The following is a 9937-nucleotide window of genomic DNA, read 5'->3' on the forward strand; positions in this document are numbered from 1 at the left end:
GTGATGCAACTGAGTGGGCTCACGCTTTGCTAGTTACAATCACATCGCACACATGCTTTTTGGAGACAACACCCACACCACCCTAACAATGTATGTGTTCATAAAACTCATCCGATACTTATTTCTTCAGGGCCCTAGGACAATATTCCTGTAATTGACTGCTTTTCCCCTGATTTCCTCCTCAGAGTAACCATCTCCCAGTTGGGTGTGACCCCAGATCACACCCACAGTGGAGGTGGTTTTGCTGGGGAGGATCCGCATGCTTGTTTGTGTTTATGCCTGGGGAAGCCCCTCTTGGCAAGATGTTCGGGAGAGGCTCCAAAGGCAGCACGGAGGATGACTCGGAACTTAGGGGGATTCACTTTGTGGTAAAGAAGCCCTTTCTAAAGGAGAGCTCCACTGATAGCACACAAAGTGAGCCCCACCCAGGAAACACCACCCACCCACGCATCCTTGCCGCCTAAAACCAGGTTATGTTTATCACATTCCTTCTATGTGCTTTACGTAAGGAAACGCCCGGAATCCTCCAAACTGGGCATTGCGGTCTGTGATGCATATCTCAAAAGAGGTGAGAGGGTCGGGCACGGTGGCTCACGCCTGTAATCCCAGCACTCTGGGAGGCCGAGGCGGGTGGATCACTTGAGGTCAGAAGCTCAAGACCAGCCTGGCTCACATGGTGAAACGCCATCTCAACTAAAAATACAAAAATTAGCCGGGCGTGATGGCGGGCACCTGTAATCCCAGCTCCCCGGGAGGCTGAGGCAGGAGAATCACTTGAACCCAGGAGTTGGAGGTTGCTGTGAGCCAAGATCGCACCACTGCACTCCAGCCTGGGTAACCAGAGTGAGACTCCATCTCAAAAAAAAAGAGGCAGAGGAGAGTCCTTTTCCTTCTAACTTTCTTGGACTCTTTGGACTACCTTGGGATCCTTCTATTTACTGCCTTGTTGGCATTATCCTCAGTTTATGGAAAAACGGGCCTACAGAGTGGAAGTCATTTGCCTACAGGTACATCCAAAAATTGATGAAGCCAGATGGGAACTGCTCCCTCCGCATCTGAAACCCTTCCCAGAGCTGTCTCTCCCACCCCAGAAGTAGAAAGAAGCCAGACGAAGATGCATCTTCATCTCCTTGTGGTTTCAGCAAGAAAGCAGGTGAGTTGGAGACGAAGCCCCCAGCCCCTGGGAAATTGAACCCACTTCTTGCTCCAAAGGCTATTGGAGTGACACAAGGTGTGTTTCTCTTCCATAGATCATACTCACCATATTTTGCCTTTAAATGGAAATTGTGTATCCTGAAGTACCTTGTTAAGAGTCCATTTTCAGCCCGAAATTCCTTTTTTTGTAAACCGCTTCAGCAAATAAAGTGTGTTGGCATTTACATTAGCAACCTCCCAGCCTAGGAGAGGATGCTCCAGCATCCGACTCTAAAAGACAAATTTGACTGGGCACAGTGGCTCACGGCTGTTATCCCAACACTTTGAAGGGCCAAGGCAGGCAGATTGCTTGAGCCCAGGAGTTCAAGACCAGCCCGGGTAACATGATGAAACCCCATCTTTACAAAAACTACAAAAATTAGCCAGGCATGGTGGTGTGCCAGTGGTCCCAGCTACTTGAGTGGCTGAGGTGGAAGGATCTCCTGAGCCCTGGGAGGCAGAGGTTGCAGTGAGCCTAGGCAGCAGAGCAAGACCCTGTCTCAAAAACAAATAAAAATAAAAGATTAAAAAGCAACAAGTTATCCCACAAGTGGTACATTGTGGTGCTGGTGGTGGTGGTGGTGGTGGTGGTAGACCTCCCTCTGGTTCTTGAAATTGGATCAAAATGAGTTGACAATGCTACCTACTTCATGGGGCCATTGGAGAATTCACTGATAATGCATGCAAATCTCCTTCTGCCTGGAAGACTCCCAAATAACTAAATGGTGGTCGTTATTGTTGGAATTGGAGTATATACTGAGCTTTTCCTAGTTGCAAGGCCTTCACATGTATTACCAAGTTAATCCTCACAGCAGATACGACTCTGGTTTACAAAGGAAGTGGTGGATGCTCAGAGAGGTTAGGTAACGTGGTTCAGGGACACACAGCCAGGAAGGGGCAGAGGCTGGGAGTGCCTGACTCCAAATTCATGCAATTTCTACCCTACCATCTTCTCCCCAAGGAAAATAGTCCCTAATGCATGTGCACAATGCTTAGAGGGCAGAGATGCTCAACAGATGCTGAGAGAGTGAGGGCGTAAATGAGATATGCCATGAAAAGGAGCCCCTGTGTACTTACGTGTGCGTTTGTTTAACTTGTGGACAAATACAGACAGGTGCAAAAAATAAATCTTTTTGCAATCGAGAACTTACTGTTCAGTATGAGTTCTGATACATATAAGAAAGGCTATTATGATACCTGAGTCAGTTAACTGAGGGAGGGAGTACTGATAACCATAAGTGTTAGTTGCAGGCTGGGTACAGTGGCTCATGCCTGCAATCCCCTCACTTTGGGAAGCTGAGGTGGGAGGATTGCTTGAAACCAGGAGTTCAAGACCAGCCTGGGCAAGAAAGCAACACCCCATCTCCACAAAACTTTAAAAATTAGCTGGGTGTGGGGGCATGTGCCTGTAGTTGTAGCTACTCTGGAAGGGGAGGCTGAGGCAGCAGGATTGCTTGAGTCCAGGAGTTGGAGGCTGCAGTGAGCTTTGATGGCACCACTGTACTCCAGCCTGGTCAACAAAGTAAAACCTGTCTCTTAATCAAAAAAAAAAAAAAAAAAAGAAGGTTGGTTCTAGGACTGTAGAATCAATAGCAAAAAAGCACAGGATTTGAGGGAAATCCTCAGTTATATTAATTTTGTATTCCAATTTCATGTTGACTTGATTTTTTACAAAGATCTTTTTTAAAAAGGAGTCCCTGCTTCATTTACCAAAGCTTGGAATGTTTGGGGACATCTGTGACTGCCTAAACCAAGTTCCACTGGGCTGGGGCCATGTCTCAGTCACTTCTGAGACTGGCAAGGCCCTGGCCTATTGGGACTGAACCCCAGGTCAATGCCAGGCATTTGCTGTGACTCAAAGAATCCTGAGTTTTTCAGAGTCCAGAAGAATCCGAAAGGTCAACCAAGCCAATCCCCTTTGTAACAACCACCCATTCTGGCATTCTTCTCTGGTTCATGAAGCCCCTGCTGTGGGCCAGGCACTGGGGAAGCGAAAAGGCAGTCTGTGTCATCCCAGGGATCCTGACAGAAAGCTCTCTGTGAAAGAAAGAAAAGTCACCACCTGCTAACAGCAGTGGGTTCGACAGGCAGGGTTCAAGGCTTATTTTGTTCCTCCTTTTGTCTGTCTTCCAAAATCTCTGCAACAGAATTATGTTACTTTTGTGTGTGTGTGTGAGATGGAGTCTCGCTCTGTTGCCCAGGCTGGAATGAAATGGCGTGATCTCAGCTCACCGCAACCTCCGCCTCCTGGATTCAAGCAATTCTCCCGCCTCAACCTCCCAAGTAGCTGGAATCTCAGGCATGCACCACCACGCCCAGCTAATTTTTGTATTTTTAGTAGAGATAGAGTTTTGTCATGTTGGCCAGGCTGGTCTCGAACTCCTGACCTCAGGTGATCCACCCGCCTCAGCCTCCCAAAGTGCTGGGATTACAGGTGTGAGCCACCACATCTGGCTTTTTTTTTTTTAGACAGAGTCTCTCTCTGTAGCCCAGGCTGTAGTGCAGTAGCGCAATCTTGGCTCACTGCAACCTCTGCCTCCTGAGCTCAAGTGATTCTCCTGCTTTAGTTTCCCAAGTAGCTGGGACTACAGGCACATGCCACCATGCCTGGCTAACTTTTCATATTTTCAGTAGAGATGGGGTTTCACTATGTTGGCCAGGCTGGTCTCGAACTCCTGACCTCAAGTGATCTGCCTGTGTCGGCCTCAGGACTATGTTACTTTTATAATTTAAAAAATATGGCTGGGCTAGGTGGTTCACACATGTAATCCCAGCACTTTGGGAGGCCGAGGCGGGTGGATCACGAGGTCAGGAGTTCAAGACCAACCTGGCCAACATAATGAAACTCCGCCTCTATTAAAAATTCAACAATTAGCCGGGTGTGGTGGCAGGCACCTGTAGTCCCAGCTACTCAGGAGGCTGAGGCAGGAGAATTGCTTGAACCTGGGAGGCGGAGGTTGCAGTGAGCTGAGATTGTTCCACTGCACTCCAGCCTGGGTGACAGAGCGAGACTCTGTCTTGGGGGAAAAAAAAAAAAGGTAAAGATTTAATAAAAGAGGCCAGGTGCAGTGGCTTACGCCTGTAATCCCAGCACTTTAGGAGGCCGAGGTAGGCGGATTACCTGAAGTCAGGAGTTCGAGACCAGCCTCAACATGGAGAAACCCCGTCTCTACTAAAAATACAAAATTATCTGGGCATGGTGGTGCATGCCTGTAATCCCAGCTACTCAGGAGGCTGAGGCAGGAGAATCACTTGAACCCGGGAGGCAGAGGTTGCGGTGAGCCAAGATCATGCTATTGCACTCCAGCCTGGGCAAAAAGAGAGAAACTCCGTCTCAAAAAAAAAAGAGTTAATGAAATAATTGGTTTTTTTAATTGAGCTAAAATTTGCTCTCTAAGCTCCCAGGCCCATGGCTCTAGGAAACTCAGTAGAACGTTTTTGTGGAAGGCTCTCTCCTTCCCTCGCTTTGATGGCGTTGCATGGGTCCCGGGAACAGACGTGATACTTTTGGATCGCTGTAGCTCTCAGACGCCAGGCAGGGGTTTACTGTCCTGGGCTGTCAGCTGCTCCAGGTTGCTTGTGCCCACCCTTCTGAGTGTCTGAGGGTGGCAAGGGAACTGTATGGTGTGACAACGGAAGCACAGCGCCAAGGTCTGGCTTCAGGGCAGTTGCATAGGACTCTGAATTTGCGAAGACCTTGCGCTTGTTTTTCACGTTCTGCTGTCACCATCTTGAAATTTCTCATCATTCTTAAACAAGAGCGTGGCCTTTTTGTTTTGCACTGGGTCTAGTAAATTATGTAGCCGGTCCTGGCAGCATTACCATTCGATCAAGGGTTTTGAGCAAGACAGCCCTGGGTCTCAATCGCAGCTCCTTAATTTACACACTCTGCAACTTGGGACAAGTGACTGAATCTCTCTCCACCTCGGTTTCCCCATTTGGAAAACAGGAATAACCTCCTAGTGGTATTATAAAGACTAGCACTGTTGGTCTTTTCCTCTCGAAGTCCCCTCTCTCTCACTAGAGAGAGAGCTGTTTTCCTTTGTCTTTCTTTTGCCTATTAAACCTCCGCTCCCAAACTCTTCGTGTGTGTCCATGTCCTAAATTTTCCTGGTGCGAGATGACAAACCCCGGGTATTTACCCCAGACAACGTAGCCGCTTCATAATGGGGACCTTGTCCGGATACCAAGGTACAACATTCATCAGAACGGTGAGTGGAGGAGTGGACTCCACCTCTGACCTTTCATCTCAGGGCTCTCAGCCTCCATTTTAGAACCAAGTCAAATTAATAATGGGTATCCATCAGCCAGTAAAAAAGACCGTTAGTGTGGCTGCCATTCTTAAAGACTCGGACGTGAGGCTTACTGGGGAGAACATGGAGAATCCCCCAGCACCCATGGCTTGCTGGACATGTTTGAACCAACTTCCTTTCATGGAGAACTTAGCTGTCACATGGGGCTGGAAGAGGTTCTGGAGCAACTGAGGATTTCTGGCTGGGGCTACCCCCTGGTGTTATCCAAAGGCTTCTAGACTGACCCCAGCCTCCAACTGCCCAGTGGGGTGTTGGCAACAGGATCTCCAACTTTGTGTTTTGTTTGTTTGTTTGAGAAGAGACTTGCTTGAACCCGGGAGGTGGAGGCTGCAGTGGGCCGAGATCATGCCACTGCACTCCAGCCTGGGCGACAGAGCAAGGATCTCCTGTCCTCTCTATGTGTGCAATGTGCAGGAAGTTTACAGTTTACGGAAGTAATCTTGTTCGCTGTGTAAATCAGACACCACCTCCTCAAACCTGCCTGTAAAACCCGGAGCACCCTCCGCTGGTGGCTCTTTCCTCTTAGAAGTCTCTCGCTGGAGAGACAGAGTTGTTTTCCTTTCTCTTTCTTTTTCTTTTGCCTATTAAAGCTTCACTCCTTAAAAAAAAAAAAAAAAAAAAACAGGGTCGGGCCAGGCGCGGTGGCTCACGCCTGTAATCCCAGCACTTTGAGAGGCCAAGGATGGCGGATCACGAGGTCAGGAGATCGAGACCATCCTGGCTAACATGGTGAAACCCCGTCTCTACTAAAAATACAAAAAATTAGCCGGGTGTGTTGGTGGGCGCCTGTAGTCCCAGCTACTTGGGAGGCTGAGGCAGGAGAATGGCTGAACCTGAGAGGTGGAGCTTGCAGTGAGCCGAGATCGCGCCACTGCACTCCAGCCTGGGCGACGACGAGACTCTGTCTCAAAAAAAACAAAACAAAACAAAAAAAAACAAAAAAAAAAAAACAGGGAAGCACTGTGTAACTAACATAAAGCAAATGCCCCTGAATCTTTATATTCTAAGAATATAGAAAGTATTTAGCATAAGTAGCACAAAGTAATCCCTCAATGAGCAGTTGTTATAATTGTGGGGAAGACGGGCCGGCCCCCAAAGCCCAGGCCTTGCTGACAGGCGGCTTCTCATCTTAACTGACAACTCCCTTAGCATCTCCTGGAAGAGCCAATGGATGCAAACCCGAGCTCATTGGAGGAGGTGCTCAGCTACGATTTGCACTGTGTCTTCCCACTCCCCTGCCACTGACCTCGAGGGGACATGAGGTCTGCCTCTCTCCAGACAACAAACACCATTTGTCCTCGACCTGGACCTGACCGGTCTTTCCGAACAGGCTGTCAGGGAGGGGAAAGCCGTGAGTGGCCTGTGCGCGTGGGCTTGTCCCTGCTGTGATCCAAGTTACATCCTGTTCTGGCGTTGCTATGGCACAGCCAAAAACATCTGCCACAACAAACAGCTGGGACTGGCAGCTGGCAGCAGGGCTTGGATAGGCTGGGCACCAGTGGCCGGGCTGGAAAGGGGGCAAAACTGAGCAAGGCCAGGAGCTGGGCAGTGATCTGGGAAACCTCCCCGATACCCCCAAACGCATCATACACACACACACATGCACGTGCACATACACACACACACACACACGTGCACACACACGCATGTGCGCACACACATACACACACGCCCACACGCACACACACATATGCATACACACACGCATACACACACATGCACACATATGCACGTGTGCATACACATACACACACATACACATACACACACGTGCACACACACACGCATGTGCGCACACACATACACACACACACCCACACGCACACACACATATGCACGTGCACATGCACATACACACATATGCATACACACACATGCACACATATGCATGTGCGCATACACATACACACACACGTGCACACACACACGCACGTGTGCATACACACACACATACACACGTGCACACACACATACGCATGTGCGTGCACACACACACGCCCACACATACGCATACACACACACACACACGCACGTGCGCATACACATACACACACATACACATACACACACGTGCACACACACATACGCATGTGCGCACACACATACACACACCCACACACGCACACACACATATGCACATACACACATACGCATATACACACATGCACACATATGCACGTGCGCATACACATACACACGTGCACACACGCGCACGTGTGCATACACATACGCATACACACATGCACACACGCATACACACATATGCATGTGCACGTACACATACATATGCACACACATGCACACGTGCATACACACACATGAATGTGCACATACACATGCACGCATACACACATGCACGTGTGCATACACATACACATGCATACACACATGCACACACACATACACACACATGCACATGCGCATACACATACGCATACACATGCACACACATATGCACGTGTGCATACACATACGCATACACACATGCATACACACACATACATACATACACACATGCACACACGCTCTATTTAGGAGGCAAGTTGGCCTTCTAGGACAACAGTTCCTAATCCTTCCTAGGAAAGGTTTCTAATTCTGCATTGGTTTTTTCCTGAAGTTCCTGAGAGAAGACGTCAAGTGCATAGCGCTAGAGGGACTGGACTCTCCGAAATTCTTGCCCTCGTCTAGGTCCCAGTCAGGCCCACAGAACTGCCCAAGGCCCTATCCTGCTCCCAAAATGGAATTCGCTTTCCCGGTTGTTGTTATTGCTGGTGTTTTTCCTGATTAGTAAAACACAGTCATTGTAACAAAATCACATGACGCAGAAGAGAGACAACAGCTGTGCTCATGTGGCATAAGCCAGCTGCTGTGCCACATACTTCTCACTGACAAAATATATGTAGAAAGTGCTTAGAACAGTCCCTGGCCCTGGTAAGTGCTATACATGGCACCTGTAATCCCAGCACTTTGGGAGGTCGGGCGGGCAGATCGCTCGAGCTCAAAAGTTCATGACCAGCCTGGGCAACATGGTGAAACCCTGTCTCTACAAAAATACAAAAATTAGCCAGGTGCGGTGGTGAACACCTGTAGTCCCAGCTACTCAGGAGGCTGAGGTGGGAGGATCACTTGGGCCCAGGACATTGAGGCCACAGTGAGCCATGATTGCACCACTGCACTCCAGCCTGGGTGATTAAGTGAGAGACATTGTCTCAATCAATCAATCAATCAAGTAATTGTCAAAATGATCTGATTTTCCATGACAAGGTAGTGATATAGATATTAATAACACAATGTCTAAAAGAGGAACTGAGGCTTAGAGAGGTGACATCACCTGCCTAAGGTCACATGATGAGTGTCCTACCTGGATTTGAACTCAGGTTACACCAGTGCTAAAGCTCTAAGCTCAGAATCTCCCTCCTTCCCCACCCTTTATGTGGCTGTCCTTAGTTCTTGAACACCTGCATGCTCCTTTCTCTCCCCCAGCCACAGCCCTGACCTCATTCCTGCTGAAGGCCCCAGGGGCCTGGCTGAGCTCACAGTTTTGGCCACAGATCCACAGAGGCAACACCCTGTCTGAAGCCACTGGGGATTCTTTTCACTAGTTTGTCCTGTATTCCTGGGCTCGGAGGGTCTTGGGAACTCTCTGCCTGTCCTCTCCCAAAACATGGACTTTGGGATATCACCCCTCTTCTCTCCCTGCCCACTTTCTGTGCCTTTTGGTAGGGGCTCACTGGGAGTATAACAGTAATCATGAATGACAATTTTTTTTTTTTTTTTTGGAGATGGAGTCTTAGTCTGTCACCCAGGGTGGAGTGCAGTGGCACAATCTTGGCTCACTGCAACCTCCGCCTCCTAGGTTCAAGCGATTCTTCTGCCTCAGCCTCCCGAGTAGCTGGGACTACAGGCACATGCCACGATGCCCAACTAATTCTTGTATTTTTAGTAGAGATGGAGTTTCACCATATTGATCAGGCTGGTCTTGAACTCTTGACCTCGCGATCCACCTGTCTTGACCTCCCAAAGTGCTGGGATTACAGGCCTTAGCCACCGCGCCCAGCCATTTCCTTTTTTAACAGACGGTTTTGCTCTGTCACTGGCTGGAGTGCAGTGGCACAATCACAGCTCACTGCAGCCTTGAACTCCCGGCCTCAAGCAGTCCTCCCACCTCAGCCTCCTGAGTAACTAGGACCACAGGCATGTGCCACCACACCCAGCTAATTATTATTATTATTATTATTTGTAGAGATGAGGTTCCCCCTATGTTGCCCAGGCTGGTCTTGAGCTGCTGGGCTCCAGTGTTCCACCTGCCTTGGCCTCCCAAAGTGGAAGGATTTGCAGATGTGAGCCACTGCACCGGGCATGGATGACATTTCTTGAGCCACACTGGACAAGATGAGCCTTGTTATTACTATTTTTCAGATGAAAAAACT

At 49.0% G+C, this 9937-nt stretch overlaps 1 non-coding gene across 1 annotated transcript; it reads left to right on the forward strand.

The window, feature by feature from the left end:
- The first annotated feature begins 2262 nt into the window (after nt 1–2262).
- LOC112424392 (small nucleolar RNA SNORA40) lies at nt 2263–2384 on the forward strand. Its single transcript, XR_003015138.2, has one exon. It is a non-coding gene; the product is annotated as a small nucleolar RNA SNORA40 (small nucleolar RNA).
- Nucleotides 2385–9937: the final 7553 nt, after the last annotated feature.

This window comes from Macaca nemestrina, chromosome 10 (genome assembly GCF_043159975.1).
Source record: "Macaca nemestrina isolate mMacNem1 chromosome 10, mMacNem.hap1, whole genome shotgun sequence".
NCBI classification, from domain to species: domain Eukaryota; kingdom Metazoa; phylum Chordata; class Mammalia; order Primates; family Cercopithecidae; genus Macaca; species Macaca nemestrina.